The sequence below is a fragment of the Theobroma cacao genome, chromosome 5, assembly GCF_053813885.1.
Source record: "Theobroma cacao isolate CCN51 chromosome 5, ASM5381388v1, whole genome shotgun sequence".
NCBI classification, from domain to species: domain Eukaryota; kingdom Viridiplantae; phylum Streptophyta; class Magnoliopsida; order Malvales; family Malvaceae; genus Theobroma; species Theobroma cacao.
In genome coordinates, this window is record NC_142643.1 from 25,441,836 (window position 1) to 25,463,473 (window position 21,638).

The following is a 21,638-nucleotide window of genomic DNA, read 5'->3' on the forward strand; positions in this document are numbered from 1 at the left end:
CTATACTTCAATCTATGAGACTGATTGCTTACTTTCAAAGCAAGGAACATAAAATATATATAATCTCATTGATGTCCAGTCTCAATGATACATTGACTAGAAACATTTTAAGATTATGCTTTGATGCATAGGGATCTCATAACTGTGACCCATTATAGTTCCCTTGTAAGGCATATTAATCTCATGGACTTCATTCAATTAGACTTATAAATCATTATAATTAATGTCTTATTGATGAAGGAAAACATCTAATCATTTAACATGAATGATATTGTTGTATGATTGGAATCAAGCCTTAACCAATCCCAATTGGTTGTACGGCTCATCCCAACACTTGTGAGTGGCATATTAGCCTCGTCCACAATCTTTAAGTAGTTGTTGTTGAATTTACCACGCAATTGCATGCATCGCAAATAAGTAATATAATGAAAAGCAAAGTATTGTTCCTACAAGAAATTGAACCAAAATCTTTTGCTAAATACTAAAATTAACATAACTTAATCTTATTCAAAAAACCAACTTTTAAAACTACTAAAAACTAAAGCAACTAAAACTAATAATAAGAATCGTGAATTAATTAGATAAACTCAATTAGACAAAAGCCCAGAACCACAATATCCCATTAACACTTCATTTGAATCTCTTCCACTCTCTTTTCACTTACTAAACAGCTGAGTTGTTAATCTCGAGCTCTAATGTATTTATAAGTCTCTTCTAATGTTCTTATAAAAATATCTCTTATAACCAATCTACTATATTCCTATGCAAATTACAATTAAGAAAGACTCATTAAGTTTAAACTTTAATTATGGCTAAATCAAAGCAATATCTTATGCAATTGAAATTGAACATATGCTATTTAATCTAAGGCTTACACTAAACTCCCTCTTCTGGTTCCATTTAAGTTACCCTATCTATTTAATTGGTGATCAAGCAATCGGATGCATTAATCACAGAGCTGAAATAAACAATTCAAACACCGTCAATTATAAGCAAGAAAGAGTATTAAGAATTCAAACCACATGTTGTCAATTGTGTCAAAGCCCAAAACTCTGGCCATGACCGGCTCATGGGCCTAATAGGTATAGCACACCAGGCCCAAGCAAGCCTCTCTATGTAAACCTGTCAGTAGTCCATCTATTACTTCTTTTTCTTTAAGATCTAAAACTCGTAATTTCTAATAATAATCTCTTCAAAATTTAAATCGTGAAAACCAAGTACATACAAAGTTCACAATAAATCTCACAATTTACATTAAACCATCACATATAAACATACAATAGACCCTTAACGGCCAGCGGAGTGACTTTGGGCATGGGTGCTATCATTGAGAGTCGTAGTGAACCTACCAAAAGATGAATAGGAGGGAGCACCTCGACCTAATATCTAACTACCTTCGATCCTAAAAACTAAAACATGAAGTTGAAAAGAATGAGTATAAACCCAGTGACTCAACATAGGAAGGGAACAAGCAAACGATATGGAAGATTTTTAGAAAACACGATGCACTTATATTGAAACCATGCAATTTTGTATATCATAAACAAAAATCAATGCCATGCTATTTTTCAACTCATTTTGGAAACATTTAAGAATATCAACTTTAAATATACAATTCAATCATTACATTTTCCAAAATCTCTACTCTATAGGACATGTGCACATGCGTGTAAAAATTCATGTATACATTATGTATATATAAATATATAGATAATTCAAACTTACACCAAGGTCATCCCTTGCTAGTCACCATGGCCCCGCACATACACCCGCCAACCTTAACTCAGCTCATGTGCACTCCCACACCGCACATAGCTAATATCCTCATGTGCACTCCCACACCGCACATGGCATATATCATCATCATTTGCTCTCCCACACCGCACATGGCATATATCATCGACGTGTGCTCTCCCACACAACACACTATCGGCACTGTCATGTGCACTCCCACACCGCACACACACTGTTATAATTATCATTCAACATTACATTTCAATGCATGGCACACATAACAACATGTAACAAGAATCTTTGCATAGCAATACATCACATGCCACAAATCAATTGGCAATTCAACATAATATTTCAAATTTGTAATTGATCACATTATACGTTTAAAAACATAGGAGTATCACTTGTGAAAAGTTTGTTCCCGTGCATAAATTTGAAAAGAGTCAACCAAGGATATTATAGCATTTCGTTTAACACATATGCATTTGTTCAAAACCATTTAAATGCAAGTTCACTCACCTTACAAAACTAGCACCAACAAGGTCCTAATCCAAGTAAGTCTTGAAGTACCATTAGCACCTATATTTGTCAATAAACCATAACAACCTCAATTATGTCATAAATTGGATCTAATAATTCTAATTAATTTACACTAGACAATCTACACTCTAACCTAACATTTAACCTAAAATTCTAGTCTAATTCACAAACCCATTAGACCAACTATTTCAATTTAAAGTTTCTTTACTTGGATGAGCTTGGAGGTATGCAGATTAATAGAAACCTAATATTTTCAAGAAAAAAAATTTGAAGAAAATTAGGAAATAAAATCTGAAAATATATATAAACCCATAAATTTCAAAATCCAAGAGTTGAAAATATATACCTTTTGGCTTTAAAACGCAGATCCGAAGCCAAAAAGCTTAGGTAGTGATGAAAGTGGAATATAATGAAAAAATGAACAAAAAAAAAGAAGAAAAAAAATTTTCGTTTCTCTTTCCCAAAGCCCGTTTGTCATGAAAATGGGGTGGAGAATGGTGGATTGATGAACAAGGAGAAGATAGAAGAATGAAGAATCAAGAGAAGAAAGAAAAGGGAAAATAAAGAAAGAAAAAAGAAAATAGATCAGTTTTTGTTGCAAGGGAGAAAATGGCATTGGGTTGGAGGAGAAGAAGAAAATGCCTTATGGAGAAGATAAGGACTGGCCATGGATAAGGAGGAAAAGAGTCAAAGTGTCATGACCTGATACTCCCATCGAGCCTGTGACAACCGCCGCGATGTCTCGATTGACATTCATTACCCAAAATGCCAGCCGAAACCTCGCAAGGCTGTCGCATCAATTTTACTTCTCCCCTGTGAGCAACAGTTATTAAATACCTTGTTTTAAAGAAATGTAGACTAATTTCAAATCAAAAACAATCAAAAAGTAATTTCTACTGCATAGGGGTATTTTGGTCATTTTACCCAAAAATTTTGAACCCTAGTAAAAATATGATATACGAGTAATAAGCATCCATTTCATGTCTAAAAATAAGTTTCGTTGTCTAATTCATCAATTTAAAGTGAAATTATAGCAATTCAAATTAAATAATATTAAATAAAATATTCTAGTTTCTTATAAAACAATATTTATAGAACTCTGTGTAAATAATTTTTGTAGCGTAAAAGCAAAATAAATTCATACATACAGTGGCACACACAGCCAGGTATTCAAAATATTCTATAATGACTTGTGGGCCCCAAAAATAAATATATATGTACAAGACTATAGACTTGCGATTTCTAAGGGTGCAAACCCAAAAGCAACCCTCGACATAATCTGCGGTCTACAGACTGCCATGAGCCTGAAATGGGTGAAAAGAAGGGGTGAGTTTTTATAAACCCAGTGAGTCAGCAAATTTTATCTAAAACATCTAAAGCCAAGCAAATGGAGACAATTTAAAATATCTCATCATAATATAAATTCATAACATCAAATCTCATTTCATTTCATATAAATAAATTTCATTTCATAAAAATCAACAAGGCTTATGATTCTCGTAAAAACTTGGCTCGTACCAAAAACTTGCACTCGGTGACACATTGCGCCGAGGCATCCAACTGAGTCCGTAAACGCTGTTAAAATAACATATAAGTATAAAACTCATTTTTACATTTAAAAGCACAGTCGTTCCTTGGCGTTGGCTAAGTTTCACCCTCACGTGGTGGTTCGGCGTGAGGTGAACTCTAACTTTACCTTAGGAGATACCCTCTGCGCCTCTCGTACCAAGGTAAAATATAACCGGGTTTACCGTGCCCCTCTAATAGGCTGGTCCACAGAAACCCGCCCACTGCAGTAAGCTAATCAAATAACCCACCAATTCAATAAAATTTCTAACAGCATGACATGGCTAATATAATATTACCAGCCTATCAAGGCAAAGCAAAACAGTTCATTTATTCCACACAAACACAAATCCAGCCATGCTTGCCATCACATTGTCATAAGCCATCAATTCAAACCATATGTCAAAACATATATATAACACAAGTATACAATCTCCACTTACTCAATTTCCAAAACCAGTATTCAATTTCAAAACAAGTTATAAATCTCATTTCGTTTAATCAATACTTCAATTATAAAACATAATAGTTTGCAATTTAAATTCATTTTTCTTTAAAACATAAAAACGAGTATGAACTACTTTAGATAGTTAAGATGAAAGTCTGATTACTCACTATAGCAGAGTTTGGAGTACTCCTATTCTTGGTCCTTGGGCACAATATCTTTACCCGTATCAAAGGGCTCACCACCTATGCATAATAAATGACACGTAATGCAATATATTTGTGCCAAACTGTTATAAAACTATTTCAGGCTTTATATGAATGCATGACATTGAATGATAATTGTCCGAATAATCACTTAAAGACGGTGTTCTACGTGGGTTCAATTATGATCGGATTGAATTGGCATTCGACCTAACTCGTACTATGCCTTGTTTAATTAGCCAAAACATCCAATTCAACTCTAAATATCTTTATTACATTTCCAATATTCCAAATACACCAAAACATTACAATGAGCTTGATTTTTGACTAACTGCACCATGTTCCGAAATTCATTCCGATTCTGAACTAACATACTAATCAATGTCTACACAGTCTTGTAAATCCATATATATCATTAGGAATCAAATCCAAGTCCATTTACTATGATTTTCTCAATTTCCATCAAGCCATTTTCTAAAGGAACTATACTTTTCAATAACCGGTTTTGATATCCAACATCATAATTCATCAATTCCTACCTAAATAACATGAATTACAACCAAATCCATCATTAACATGCCCTATAGAAAATTTGGCCAAATGAGGGTGGTTGAAGAACATGTGATTTTCTTGCTTGTTTTTCCTTCCAAACATCACAAAATGACTAAAAACACTAGGATATTATGAAATCTAGCAAAATTCATCACCAAAACTTCTCTCTCTAGATTTGGCCAGCAAAGGTTCCCTCTTGAAAACTTGAATTTCAGCCATGGAGAATGAAAAAGAATGCATGGGAAAGGTAGATCACAAGCTAAAATTAAAAAATCTTACCTTTACTTGCTTGATTCCTTGAAATCCAACAATTTCTCTTGAATTTTTCCTTCCTAGGGTTTGTTCTTCTCTTTTTCTCTTTGTTCCCTTGCTTGGCCGGCCATAAGAGTGAAATGGGAGAAGCTTAAGTCGGTTTATAAAGGAAAATCATAAAAATATTAATGCTTGACACATGTCACCACTTGATTGGTCCATGATTAAAAACTTAACCATTAAGCAATTTCTCACCACCACATGTAATCCCATAATTATCCAAAGTATAAAGTGATAATAGGCGAAATTCATGGGCTTGACAAGTGTCATGGTGGTGTAAAATTTCAATTACGTCTTCATGGACACCTAACATGACCGTTTTGCCCTTATACTCGAAAAATGTCGGAATTGAAATTTTTCACTCCACAATTTCAAATTATGCTCCAAATAGTCAAACTTGGTCAAAAATCTCGTTCAACATTCCAATTTTGCCCTTGGGTAGCAAAATGATCATTTTGCCCCTACGTTATGAAAATTCCTAAATTAACTCCAAATCAATCCTCGAATTTTGAATCATCATATTAAGACATTTTAAGGTTTAATATCTCTCAAATACATCGTAAAATCTTTATTTGGCCTAGTTCGAGGCTTTAATCAACTTAATTGTACCACTAGGTACAATACCGACTTTTAACAATTTTTCGATACATTCACTTATGCAAACATTCTATCAAGCACATGAATGACATGACAAGTGTATAATAGAGTAGGGCTTGACACCAAGCTTCCTTTGGAAGCTTTTACCAAGCTCATAGAAAAATTATCGTTTTGCCCTCCAAGTTTCTCCCCTTTTTAATTTAGTCATCCCAACTATATTTTAATTCTAATTTTCTTCTATTTTTCTTCCTCTACATGTGTGCAAACAAAATATAAAGTTTGCACTTCAACGCATATCACTATAATATTTAAATATTTACTTACCCATTCTAGATCTATTTAATAAAGACACGCGAGCACAACCATCGTTGTTTTTCTTTGAAATTCTTTCTTATTTCTTCTTCTCCACTTAGACTAGCCAATACTCCTCCTTCATGATTAATTTCAACTACATATAAAATATTAATATTTTAATATTATTTTATTTCAAAATTCTCCACTAGCCTTCTAGGGCTCCAAAACATCTTACTTTGCCCTAGTTCACTTCCGGATCACCTTTTAACTCACTAATTCATCCTTAATAAAAATATTATTATTTTATTAAAATTTCCTCGGGTGTAAGATATTTTATTTTAAAACACTCCTTTCACTCGTTTTCACTATTTAGTGCTTAAATTAGCATCCATTGATCATTTGTCTCGTTGATAAGGTTATATTGAATTCTGTACAAGGGTATGGGGTGTCACAAATTGCAATTCTAGATAAGAAATTTAGTTCCTCATAACTACTAAAAATGTCATCCAAAACAGTAGAGTTGTCAATATGGGCTGGCCTGGCCCAGTCCAGCCCAAGCCTTTATGGGCTAAGAAAATATGGGTTGGGCCGGGCCAGCCCATTTTTTATATGGGCCATCAAAACCTTAACCCAGCCCACCCCTTGCTAGCCCATGGGCTGGGTTGGGCTAGCCCATTTCTTTTTTTTGCAAAAAGAAATTATTTTTATAATCTTACTTAATATATTTTCTATTAATAAAATTATTTTATGATTTAATTCATAAATTAAAATTATTAATTTGATAAGTAAAGATTAAACACATTGAAATATATAAAATAAGTAATATTATTGGTAAATAAATTATTAATTTTATATAGTTAAATATATAAAATTAATAAATTAATTGAAATTATTAATTTTTTTGGCCCATAAGGTTGGCCCGCCCCAGCCCACCCCAGCCCATTGATTTGGTGGGCTGGCCCATCTAGGCTTGGTTTTAATATGGGCTTAAATTTTCAAGCCTAGCCCACCCCGTATTCAATAAAAAAGGGCCGACCTAATGGGCCAGGCCCATTTTGATAGGTATACAAAATAGTTTAACCATCAATACAAAACAAGGAAAGTATAAAAAGAACTCAAGAAGAAAAGAAAACTAAGATTTGTCAGGTCTTTGATCCTTAATCTTCAAGAGTTTTTCCTTGCTTTCTTGCTTGCTTGACGACTCTTTTTCTTTAGAGAAAATCTATCTTAATTGTTACTTTCAAGTGCTCTAAAAGTGTGATTAAATAGGGCTCAGAATCCTACGAAAAATCAATTCTTGGAGTTTATGCTTGGGAGGCTTATCGTGTTGCACCATAACGCCACTTTCTCAAAGCCCTGCTACCGAGCTCTTTGTTTATTTTTTTTGAGTTCTTTCTCTGGCGTTGTGGTGCCAAGTCTTTGTTTTGAAGTTGTGCATTGCTCTTTTCATGACAGCACAGCACCCATTCAGCGATGCCTGCGAAGCCCGATGTTTTGTTTTTGAGTATGAATTTTGCTTTCTTTTTTTTATTTGAACTCCTTTAAACGAGCACCTACAAAAGCACAAAACCACATCACTATTTTCATTAAAAGAGACCTAAATCAATCTAAAATCAACTAAAATAAAACTACCTAAGTAACTCAAAATGAAACTTAAAATAAACTCCTAAAATGAGACTAATTCATGTCAAAACTTAAAGACTTAGTCAATTTTAATGCTCAAAAAGTGACAAGATAACTCTATGCCATAGAGTTATCACACCCCTAAACTTAAGATTTTGATAGTCTTTGAGCAAAAACATAAAAGAAAACTTAAACAAAAATGAAAGCAATTGTAAATGACAGAAACACTAAAATGATGAAAAGAAATAACTAGAGATGACAACTCATTAAAGATGAGTTGCACCAAACCAATGATCTCCCATAATTTCCTCAAAAGTTATCTCAAATTCTCAACTCAAGGTAAACATAAATATCATTGAAGGCCATGCTTCAATTCAAGTGCAAGCTCATTCTCGAATGAATTTCGTATGTGTGTGCAATCTTTTTACAAAAAATATCTTGTAATTCGGATAAGTTTATGCTTATGCAAAATTCAAATTAGTATTAAAATCCCATAAGTTTGTTTTTCATCTATCTCTCCACTAATATAGACTAATACTAAGTCGAGGATCCGTAGAACTTTAATTGGCTTGTAATGAATGGCTAAGGTCAATGTAGGATAAAGGATATTATAAGACTAAAATAATCTTGAGCACATCAATCATTCTAGGACCTTTTTAGAGCTCAAATTATACTCCAAGTAATTCCCTTTACTTGATTTCAACTTTTTCTTTCATCCAACACTTTATTCTTTTTATTTTTTTTTTCTGTCATCACCATTCTACACCCCCAAACATATTTCTTTTTAAGCTAGATAATGGGGTAAATACTAAACATATTTGAACTTTTCAACAACTCCACCTTTTACCTTATTCAATATTTAGCTCAATACACTTTTTAAAATGATTAACATACTTAGGAGTGAGGGATGCAAAATTGAAGACTTATTATAGGGTAGGCTATATAAAATAGGTGTTTGACCTATGGGATGTTGACAAATTAAAAGCTATTTTACCTAAGGAGCAAGTGATGGAAATTTTGCAAATTCCCATTGACACAACAAGTGAGAATGCAGCATACTGGGTGCCTACTTCAGATGGAAAATTCTGAACGAAGAGTGCATGGGAAATAGTATTGCAACGAAGGGTTGTTAATCAGACCTTCAGCTACATTTGGCATAAAAGTATCCCGTTAACTACTTCATTCTTTTATGGAGATTATTACATGATTGGATACTTGTGGAGCTGAAAATGAAAACAAAAGCTTTTCAACTAACATCCCTATGTAGATGTTGTAACTAGGAGGAATCACTCATTCATGTCATGTGGGATAATCCGGTAGCCAAATAGGTTTAGAATTATTTTGTAAAATTCTTCCAAATCTATATTATTAATCCTCGTACTGTTAATCAGATTATTTGTGCTTGGATATATTTTGGTGATTATTCTAAACATGGTCACATCCGCACTTTAATACCTCTGTTAGTTTATAGTTCTTATGGGTGGAGCAGAATGATGCAAAATATCAGAACCTCGACATGTATTTTAATAGAGTAGTGTGGAGAATTTTAAAACTTATTCATCAATTATTCCTTGGAAAGCAATTACAAAAATGGCAATGGAGGGGCGATATGCAGGTGGCTCGAGAGTGGGGCATAGTCTTCTCAGAAAACACGTTTTCTCCTCCAAAAATTTTTTCTTGGTAGAAACCATCAATAGGTGAGTATAAGTTAAATGTTGATGGTGTTAGGAATTTTTAGAATATGGTGCCTTGGAAAGCAAGTATATTCTCATGCTTAAATTCATTAAATTTATTTGTAATGAAAGTACATTTTGATAATAAGACGAAGAGTTTGTTTTAGTAAGCATTCATTATCTAGTTATTAAGGTACCAAGATTCTATTGAGATATTAAAATACATTTGTATGAAGAGTCATACATAGGAGACATGTATTTTAATTGAATCTAAAAAAAAATTGTTCACAGCCATATAATAAAGTTGATCACTTTATTATGTTAAGGCTGTAGTGTCCATATTACTTCCAACGAAATGAATGTGATTCATTTCAAGGGAATTATGAGTCTCAAATCATCAAAATGGTTGACTTCAAGTAATGACACTATAACATGAACTGGAATCATGTGAGAATCAAATTTAAGTTTTACCGTTACCTAAATCTTGATCTCACACTTATGCATTTGCTTATAGTAGAACCGAAATCCTGATGGATAATGGACTCGTGTTTAATCTCCTTATAATCTTTGATTTACCATAAGCATGATCATCATAAAGCGTTGATCTAGACTTAGTAGTTTGGGATTATAATCGAGATAAACATCTGGGAACATATATCCAGATAATGGAGTTCATAGCATTAACATCACTTCTAATGATTTTAAGAAGATTGGTGATTAATCTTGGCCCAATGGATTGATGAATTAGCTACTCATCACATTTGGACACTCAAAGATTAGATCTAGAGTATTGAATCACTAATTGGATGAAATTTGAGACTAGGGGACAAAATCGACATAAAGGGTAAAACGATAATTTCACTTTTTGTCATTGGATGGTTATGAGGGTTCACAATATAAGGTTTGCAATTGGACAACTAACAATTAATATCAAGTATTGAATTGTTTCTTGTAATTATAGTTAATCCAAGAGTGCACGCATGAATCTATGGTGGAGTGATTTCATGGTTAATAAGCTTGAATTATTTTTAATGAGATTAAGAATAATTCTAAGTTTATTAGAGCTTCGAATATCTATGTCCAAATAGATTCCCCACTTAGCTTCATAGAATTCAACTTGTTTAAGTTGGAATGCATGTTTTAATTTGTTTAATTAAATTGTGTACAAAAATGACAACTTTAACATTTTTGTCTTAATTTAGACAAGAAAACATATTTGTCTCAATTTAGACAAGATAAGATATTTGTTTGTCTTAATTACAGACAAGAGTTGTCTTAAATTAAGATAATTTTAGGAGGATTCTTGCAAAATGAATCTAGACATCCATGTTGATAAAAGGAGACTCCATGTTTGACTATTATTCTTTTATTTATTATTAAGTCTTGTTAAATAAAGATGGATAATAATAAAATAAGAGTTATTATTTAATAAAGAGTTTTATTTTATCAAAAACTCTAAATGATAATTAAAGAATTAAATTATTTATTCTTTAATTTTTATTTTGATAATTATGGAGCATGTTTGATGCTTCCATAACTCTGAATGGATGGTTAAGATTGATTCAAAGGTGTTTCGTTTTGATTAAACCTTTGAAGCAAGAGTTTTAATAAAAAGATAAGAGATTGGAAGAAGAAGAGAGAACGTACTTTTTCTTAACAAAAAAAAAGTTTCAGCCATCTCTTCTCTTTTTCTCTTCCAAGCTTTTCCAAAGAAAAGAGAATAAAATCGGTTGCCATCTTGTAGCCTTGCATTCCACACCTTGTCCACTCAAGGTTCAAGTTGAAAGTATTCTTGAAGAAGAAGTGGTAAACTTATTTGGTCGAGAAATTATTCATTGGTGTGGTGGTGTTTGAAAATAAGAATCTCAAAATAAAGGTATGGTTTTTCTTATTTAATAAATTCTTATTTTATTTTTTTGATGTGATTATATTGCTTGTAATAATAATAATGTGTGTTTTCGCTTGTGTAATTGGATTGCTTGCTTCCTTTATAAAAGGATTTTTTTTTTGAAATCCATGCTTTACACAATCACATTAATTCACGAAGATCCTACTCCAACAAGGTAGCTCTAAACATTTTCAGACTGCAGCAAGAGGTGGAATCCTACGGATCATGCAAGCATAATGTTATTTGGCTTTTCTGAAAATTTAGGAGTCAAAAACTCTCTACAAGTCGAATTATTAGCCTTATATAGAGGACTTGTCTTATGCCGAGAGTATAACATTACAAGACTTTGGATTGAGATGGATGCTATGGTTGTTATTCGACTATTACAGGAGAATTACAGAGGGTTATATGATATCAGGTATTTACTAGTTACTATTCGGCAACTACTATCCCAGTTTTTCTTTTGCATATCTCATATTTACAGGGAAGGCAATCAAGCAGCAGATTTATTAGTGAACATGGGCCATGCACATCAAAATTTATAAGTCTTCACTATGGCTCAAGGCAAATTACAAGGAATTTTACGATTGGATCAAAGTACTTTTCCTTATTTTAGATTCAAATAGATGTAAAGGAGTAGTACTCCTCATTTTTAACTTTCCTATTTTTATTATTATTCTTGTTTTAATTTACTTAGATCCTTGTACACAGGTAAATTTCTTATCTCTTGCACAAGAAATTATTACAAAGGTAGAAATCCCTATATTATTAATTTTATCTCTCCTCACTCATGTAATTCTGGAGGTTAGGTTTCGGTCCCCCTCCAAGATGTATTTAATTTTTTTGTTATTAATAAAATAATTATAGGGTAGCTGGGCCCTGCGAGAATTTTCAGCATAAAAAAAAATAGGTGTTTGGCAAAGAAAAGGCAATATTAGGCTCAACAGGATATACTAGGGATAAAAATATATAAAGGTAAGCTTAAAAGACTCAAATAGTCCAAAGATGACTTAATTCATTTCCTTAACTAAGTATTGCCTAGTATTTCGTCTCGAGAGAAAATCAAACAAATTCTAGAATTCATGACATAACCAAATTTCTACATCAACATAAATCGTCTTTAAATATGCACAACAATTCTAAGCAAAAAGATAATGTGCTCAATATATGGAAATGTCATCCTAACAATGACACTTAACATAAGAATTTAACCCAAACTCAAACAAGATTCATATTTACCAAAAGCACAAGATAACTAAATTCTCATCATTAGATTAGGAAATCATTAGAAAATTAGCACAAACAACTCTAAACTAAGGACTTTAATAAAACATAAAGAAAGTTGTTCCACCAGATAATGATGGCTGAAGAATCAATCCCATGGACAGCATTTTGGGTCCCAGATGGATTATACGAGTGGCTAGTAATGATAAACAAACTAAATAAGCTTAAAACCTAAAACATGAATGTAAATAATTGATAAGTTAAAAGAAATATAACCTTAACTTCCAGAAAAACTTCCCCTAAAATTAAATTCAACATCATCTTTAATGTGAAAAATAGAAAAAAAAAATTAAAGAGAATACTCCCTTGGTAGTTGTAGGAATGCAAAGAGACTCTACTCCTTTTTTTTCATCTTCCTCATTACCACCTATGCTTGTTGGAGGATTCGGTAAGGTAGGAAAATTGTTTATGTCCATCTCCATGTAGTTGGCACAAGCATAGAACATCTACACCATTACTCGATTACACCACTTGATATGATATTTGTTGCATGTTTTAGAGCTCTAACCGTTCCATTATTTAGACCAATGTCAAATTTTGGGCTTGAGGTTGAGTAGTTCTAGGTTGTAGTGCAAAGGAAGAACTACTACCAATAGTAGAGAGATCATAATATCTATGAATAAGTCCCATATCAATGAGAGCTTTTGGATGTAGCAATTCTTCACTTTTGTCCTAGTGGAGACTAGCTTTCATACACAAAGCAATTATCAAAGATGGGAACCATAAACCGTCTCTATTAGTGCAAGTTGTGTGTAATATGGCATTAAAGATAAGTTGGCCAATGTTGATGGATTTACTGGTGACAATGGCATATATCAGGACTGCCTTTTCCCTCGTAACATCAATGATGTGTGTGGATGGAAGCATCTTCACCACTACATAGTACAACCATACCTTTATATCCCTCTTCATAACACTAATTTTGAAGGATATCGATTCATCCTTCGACATTTTTCATTGTGCACCCTCCTCATAAAATATTGAGAAAATTTCATTCCAATCTTGATGCTCTTTTAGATATTGCCCATAACCATCATCCTCAATATTAAGAGTCTCGTAAAAGTCATTGATGGCATGGTTATTAAATGTTACTTGTTTACCTTGCACGAAAGCTACACCATTAGTATGTTCAAAAACATTGACATAGAATTCTCTTACTACTGGGATGATGGCTACCTTTGGTTGGGCATAGAATTTCTACCATTGTCTTTCTTCAATTTAGGCTCGTATCCTTAGGTAGCGTATTAGAGCAACATCAAAACCCCTTTCTTGAGTTGGAACTTTGTTGACGAGGGAGTTGTTGTGTATAGTCACAACATTCATAGACACAATCTTGGTTCTATCAAATGAGCCACTTGAACTACTTCTTGCTCTCTTTGGTGCCATTATCAAATTTTGTGCAATAATTTCAATAACAACCAAAGCAAAGCACAACAAACCAAAATTTTTGCAGCAACTACCTAATTCCAAAAGTAATCCACCACAATTATCACAATTATGAATTTCAAACTCTTAATTTTTTACCAATTGCAACAATAATGCTATTCAATCAACAACTCAATTAATCTACCCACTAATCAAACCATAATTCACTCCAAAATTAAGTCACCTAAATCACAATTCTCAAAAATTTCAAGAAACCCAATATTATCTAAGCACAATTATCTCAACTAGCATGAATTTCATCAAAACTAATCAACAAACCATTAAAATCAAGAACAAAGCACAAATTCCTCAATAATGCTAAAATCTTCAAGAAAAGAGAGAACTTACTTGATAAAATTTTCAGCAAAATTGTTTGATGGATAAAGTTTTGATGGGTTTGGATGGAAGACTTTGAGGAATTTTGAGTGGGTGTGTGAGAGTTTTAGAGAGGAAGAGAGTGTGTTAAAGAGTCGGAGAGAAAACTTAATAAAATTAGAAATTGGGGCTAATGAACTAAAGAGGCGTTTATATAGGGCTTACATTAGTGAAACTGTGCAGCAGTGTCGCTTTTTAGGCATTGTGACATTGCGTGTTTGTTTTGAGGAAGGTTACTTGTGCATTTGGCATTACAACATTGAGTTTTGGGTGCCGCGGTGCTTAGGTTTTGTTTCAGAGCTTTTTTTTTTCTGTAATCACGATGCTGCAGCACTATGTTTGCCATGTCTATATTTTTTATTTTTTTATTTTAGATATATTTTATTTTTTTATTTTTTTAAATAAAAAAATTATATAATACCTACAAAAGAAATAAAAATTAATTAGAAAATAAAACAAAAAATAATGAAAAATAACTAAAAAAATTTGAGTTTAGAAAGCTTGGGTTGCCTTCTAAGAAGCACTTGATTTATAGTCTTCAACTTGACTCCTTGAGGTTCAATTGGCGTCAATCAGGGTGATTGAGGACTTATGGCATTCGATTTTGCCTCCTCAATAGTGCTTGAGTTACTGACCATTCACTTTAAATGTTCTATTCGAGTTTCCTTTGAACAATTCCACTGCTTCATGAGGGAATACTTTCGTAATAACGAAAGGACCTAACCATCTAGACTTGAGCTTGCCAGGAAATAATCTCAATTGAGAGTTATAAAGGAGAATATGTTGGCCTGGTTCAAAATGACGCTTAATAATCTTTTTATCATGCCATCTCTTTATCTTCTCTATGTAGATATTTGCATTCTCATAAGCTTGAAGATGAAACTCATCCATATCATTCAGTTGCAAAAAACGCTTTTCTCCAGCTGCTTAGAGATCAAAGTTCAGTTTTTTAAAGACCCAATATGTATTATGCTCAAGTTCAACTAAAAGATGGCAAGCTTTGCCGAAGACCAATCCACAGGGAGACATCTTAATCAAAGTTTTATAAGCAGTCCTACCAATCTTTTCTAGATGGACACACAATTTGTCTAAAATTCTCTTAATTTCTTTGTTGAATACTTTAGCTTGGCCATAAATGATATGTTATGGTTGTCTTATGTTTGACTCCATATTTAGCAAGGAGTGTCTCAAAATACTTGTTGCAAAAGTGAGAGTCTTTATCACTGATAGTTCTAGGGGTACCAAAACGAGTGAAGATATTGTTTTTCAAAAGGTTTTACACCATCTTAGAGTCATTATTTGGCAATACTGCAAGTTCAACCCATTTAGATACTAATCAACAACAACCAAGATATATTGATTGTTGTATAAAGATATAGATGGACCCATAAAGTCAATTCCCTAAACATAAAAACTCTCTACCTCAAGGATGTTGTCGAGAGGCATCTTGTGTCTTCGTGAGATGTTGGCAACTCACAGAAATTTGTCACACTTTTCAACAAAATAATGAGCATTTTAAAAAAAAGGGTAGGCTAATAAAAACCTAATTGAAGAATCTTTGTAGTAGTTCTTTGACCTCCATAATCTTTTTCATAATCTGAAGAGTGACAATGGTGAAGTATATTCTCAACTTCATCCTCTGGAACACACTTTCTAAGAATTTGATCATCGCATTACTTAAACAAGAAAGCCTCATCGTAAACATAATATTTGACATCATGCAAGAATTTCTTCTTCTATTGAAAGTTTAAATTGGGAGAGAAAAGATTACTTACAATGTAGTTCACAAAATCAACATACGATCGTAATCTTTTCTGTTTGTTCACATGAAACAATTGCTCATTTGGAAAATTCTCATTAATTATAGTTGAATTACCAGCTTGTGTCCCATTTTTCAATCTTGATAGATGATCTACCACTTGATTTTTTGTACCTTTTCTGTCTTGAATTTCTAAGTCAAATTCTTGTAGTAAAAACACCCACATTATCAAGCGTGGTTTGGCATCTTTCCTTTCAATCAAATATTTGATTGTAGAATGACCAGTATAAACAATGACTTTAGTGGCAACGAAGTAGGACCAAAATTTATCTAATGCAAACAATACAGCAAGCAGCTCTTTTTAGTGGTGGTGTAGTTCATTTAGGAATCAGTTAGTGTTCTATTGGCATAATTAATCAAATGGAGTATCTTCTCTTTTTGTTGGCCTAAGATTACGCCAACCACATAATCACTTGCAGCACACACAAGCTCAAATGGAAAGCTCCAATTAGAGACTGTGATAATAGGTACAGAAACCAATCTCTTTTTTAGCTTTATAACTACCTCAAGGCATGCATCATCAAAGTGGAAATGTGTGTCTTTCTCAAAAAGGTTGCACAATGGCTTGGAGATTTTAGAAAAATCTTTGATGAAGCATCTATAAAAACCAGCATGACCAAGAAAACTTTGAATACCTTTCATTGATGTTTGAGGTGGAAGTTTTTCAATTGTCTCAATCTTTCCCTTATCTACTTCTAAACCTTTGCTAGAAACTCAATGTCCAAGAACTATACCTTCTTGCACCATGAAGTGACATTTTTCCCAATTTAGCACCAAGTTGGTTTCTTCACAACTTTTTGAGCACTTTAGCAAGGTTATGTAAATAATCATCAAAAGAATCGCCAAAATTGAAAAATCATCCATAAATACCTCCAAACACTGCTCAACTATATTAGTGAAAATAGCCATCATGCATTTTTAAAAAGTAACTAGAGCATTACAAAGTCCAAATGGCATTTTTAGAGAAATAAAAGTCCCATAGGGATAAGTGAAGGTGGTTTTCTCTTGATCTTTAGGTGCAATAGCAATTTGGTTGTACCCAAAATAATTGTCCAAAAAGTAGTAGAATTCCTTACTAGCAAGTCTGTTAAGCATATGATCAATAAATGGAAAAGGAAAGTGATCCTTTTGAGTAGCTTTGTTGAGCTTTTGATAGTCCATACAAACTCTTGCCAGTCACAATTTGGTAGGAATGAGTTCATTGTTGGCATTGGAAACTATAGTCAAACCTTATTTCTTTAGCACACATTGAACTAGACTTACCCATATTCTATCTAAGATAGGATATACAATACCAGCATCTAACCACTTGATAATCTTATTCTTAACTACTTCTTTCATGATTGGATTTAACCGATGTTGATGTTCAATGGTTGTTTTGTGGTTGTCCTTAAGAAGGATCTTATGCATGCAAATAGATGAACTAATTCCTTTGATGTTTGCAATGGTACACTCTGTTGCCTTATGCTCTTTTAGCACTTAAAGGAGCTTGTTTTCCTACACGTTAGTAAGAGAAAAAGAAAGAATGATTGGTAAAGTAGATGAGTTTGCTAGAAAAACTACCTTAGATGATTAGGAAATGGTTTAAGCTCAAGTGTGGGTGGCTCTTCAATGGAAGGCTTGGTCGGTGATGATGAAAAAGCAGGTGATTTTAAGGACTCATTGGTGAAAATTAAAGAAGCCTAAAGTGGATCATTGGAATAATTCTTTAAAATCACCTCATTGGTGATGCTGATGCTGTTAACCACATTAACTGCAAAACACTCATTAGAATCTTTTGAAAATTTTAAATCTTCAAAAATATTATGTCATATCCCATTTTCTAGAAGCATTGTGACTGGCATTAGGACCTATGTGGGTATGACCCATTAGACCTTAGTAAGCCTCTTAACATAATTCTATCATCAATCAATCACATTCTCTCATTTGCCATCATCATTGTCATACATGCATAACATGAGTCATGTAATCATAAACATCCATACATGGGTGAATCACACAATTATGGACTCTTCAACATAAAAGGTGCAAACGTTTTCATTAATAGCAATTGTACCTTGTACATTTTATGTAAATTCTATACTTTGGTACCCTAGGTGTTCATAAGGCCTTTAGCCATCATACATAACCTTTGCATAACATTGTAAGTAATATTTTGCCATTAAATGGCTTAATAGTCATCCGTAATCAAACATGACCGAACTCCTTAGGCTTCAAGGGTTACTATGTCACCTACCAAAGGAAGAACGTACCACTTTTTTGTGACACAAGTGCTTAACAACTGTCCTTGATCTACAAAAAAAATTAAAAAAACTAATGTGTGAGTCATAAAGACTCCGTGAGTGGATATGGGAAAGGGACAAGTCAAAGGGTTAGAGCTTTTGAATAAATAGAGCATTTATATAACCATGCATGTATGATTTTTCAAATGCGCATAAGGAACTTGTAAGAGAATGATCATGCTTTTGAAAAAGATTCACAAAATCCAGTGGAAATAAATGCCATTACTTTAAATCATTACATAGAGGATTCAAATAAACTATGAGAACATTTTTGATGCACAATAAAATCATTTAATCATTTGGAAACCAACTTGAATTCAAAACCATTCGAATCACATCCAAAAAGGCTAACTCATGAACTCATAGATTTAATTAAACTATTGAGACTTACCTTTTAGAGCTCGATAACCATGCTCATGAACTCAAATAATTTGGATTCGTCTAAATTCATTCTCATAATTAATCTTACCTCTAACTTACTTTCATAATAGACTAAGGAACCTTGTTCAACATTTCTTGTATATCACATGTAGAATCATTACTCAACAATCAAATATACAATCTATCTTGTGATGGTACAACCCCTATCATCCTTGGGCCGATAATGTGTAAACCCCATTGCACCTTGGGCATTTATAATACATCATAAGAATGGAATCATCGCCTTACTTTGAGATTGGATTTTATACTCCATTCCAAAATGGTGCCCTTAGATTGACAAACAAATATTTCATATCTTATATCATCATGTACTCATTCTCATAACATATGATTTGTGGAAACTGCATCACATCATATCCTTCAATAAGTACTCTCTATCATCTCATGTGGTGTGTGGAATTTACCTCAAATACTAGCATCATACTATTCATCATTTAATGTGGCATGTGAAATCTACATCATATACTCAACATCATGACATTTATCATGCTTGCTTAATCATCTCATATGGTATGTGAAATTTACATCATATACTTAGCATCATGGCATTCAATATATTTTTATCAAGTGCTTAGTCTCATTTTCATGGTATGTGGCAATAACATCACATACAACTTGATATACATACATTATGTAATCATTCATAACTCATCTAACATATGGAGTTATCATCACATGATTATAGCATCTTAACATACTTTAAGCATTTCATACATATCTCATTGAAATGGTGGTCTAGTATAAAACACTTGAAAGGACTTGTTCCCTTTTGTTTAAAACTACTACATAATAAGATATTTACATATACATAATAACTTTGAAATCCATTTTCAAACTTGGTTTCATCCACAAATGCCTTTTCATTTAATAGAATATTTTTGGAAAATCATGCTTGCAAATAAATCATCAAATTCTTGCTTTTAGTTTTACATATCAAAATAATTTGAAAGTGGTGTATCCATTCACCTTGATAAGATGCGTATTCTCTTCTTAACCTTCGAGTCACCAAAATCTTGCTCGTCAACGGTTTTGAGCTTTAACAATCACCTAACAACACAAATCTTAACATAAGTTCCTAGTTTCTAGCAAAAATCCATCTTTGAAAATAGGAGATTTATTGAAAAATCCTTCCTTTAAGTTCCAATAAATTTTCGTACCTCAAGCCCAATCCATAAATGAATAACCTTAACTTTCCTTACCTTCACAACCTCCTTAAAGAGCAAAATCCCCAAAATCTACGGATCAAAAATGGATTTAAATTAGTTGAAATTAGAAAATCTTAGTGTTAAGTCAAACTCATGAAATTTAAACTCAAAAATGCCAAATCTTACCTTAGATTTGAGTTGGGAGGTTGAATCTTTGTCAAATGGGATCTTGGGAGGTTGAGAGAGGGTTTGGATGGTGTTGGGGAAGAGTTGAAGGCTGGAAAAGTGTAAAATGAATTTTAAGGTTTGAGTTAGATTTTATACCCTTTTTTTTTTTTCACACTGGAGCCTAAGAACCGACTTCTTGATACCCAAGAATTGATTCTTTAGGTTCACAGACTTGCAAGAACCAACTTGTTTTGGAATTGATTCTGCTAGTCCAAAAACTCTTCTGACTTGCAAGAACCGACTTCTTTATTTCCAAGATCTATTCTTTTACTCTAAAAGCTATTCTAACTTGCAAGACTTGATCTTTCCTTGCTTGAGGTCGATTCTTGACACTTCCAGTTGCTATCTAAAATTTATATACAGCTTAGAGTCGACCTTTCTTCCCCTAAAACTAATCTTTCAAGCTTAGATTTATAGAAATTGCCTTTCTTTGGCCATCATATCATATCATACTTTCATCTCAACATATTACATCAACTGTAATGTCATCATAGCAAGAATTTCATGCCAATATAATTGGGAAAACTCATCCACATCCAACATTGTATTAAATCATAATTCATTCACATAAACCATGGGCTATCATATTAAAGCCTAAGCAATATCTTTAGGTTCCTCTTTCATCCATTTTTGCAACCATCATTTTCCCATGTAAATGAATAATATGGAGATATTGAACATCAATTAATAAGAAATTTTCATCGGTAACCATCACCAAATATAATTCATAAAAAGTTTAAATTTTTACCAATCTCCATAATATGAAATATTGGGGTTTCACATATTAAAAGTTACCTCTTAGTCTTGAACCTTTAAGTTAAGTTCACCTTTTCAACATCAATAAGAGCTCTATTAGTATTTAAGAATGGTCTCCCAAGAATGATCGGTATTTCATGATTTTTCGCCAAGTCAAGCACAATAAAATCCACTAGAAAAACAAACTTACCAACTTTTACCAAAACATCATCAATAATACCTTTTGGGAAGATGAGGGTTCGATCAGCAAGTTGTAAAGTCATAGAAGTAGGCTTAATCTTTCATAAATCAAGTTGTTGATAAGTGGACAATGGCATCAAATTTATACTTACACCCAAATCACATAAAGTTTTTGCAAAACACAATGTACCAACAATGCATGGGATGGTAAAATTGTCTAGATATTTAAGCTTTGGTGGAAACTTGTTTTGAATTATGTCACTGCACTCCTCAACA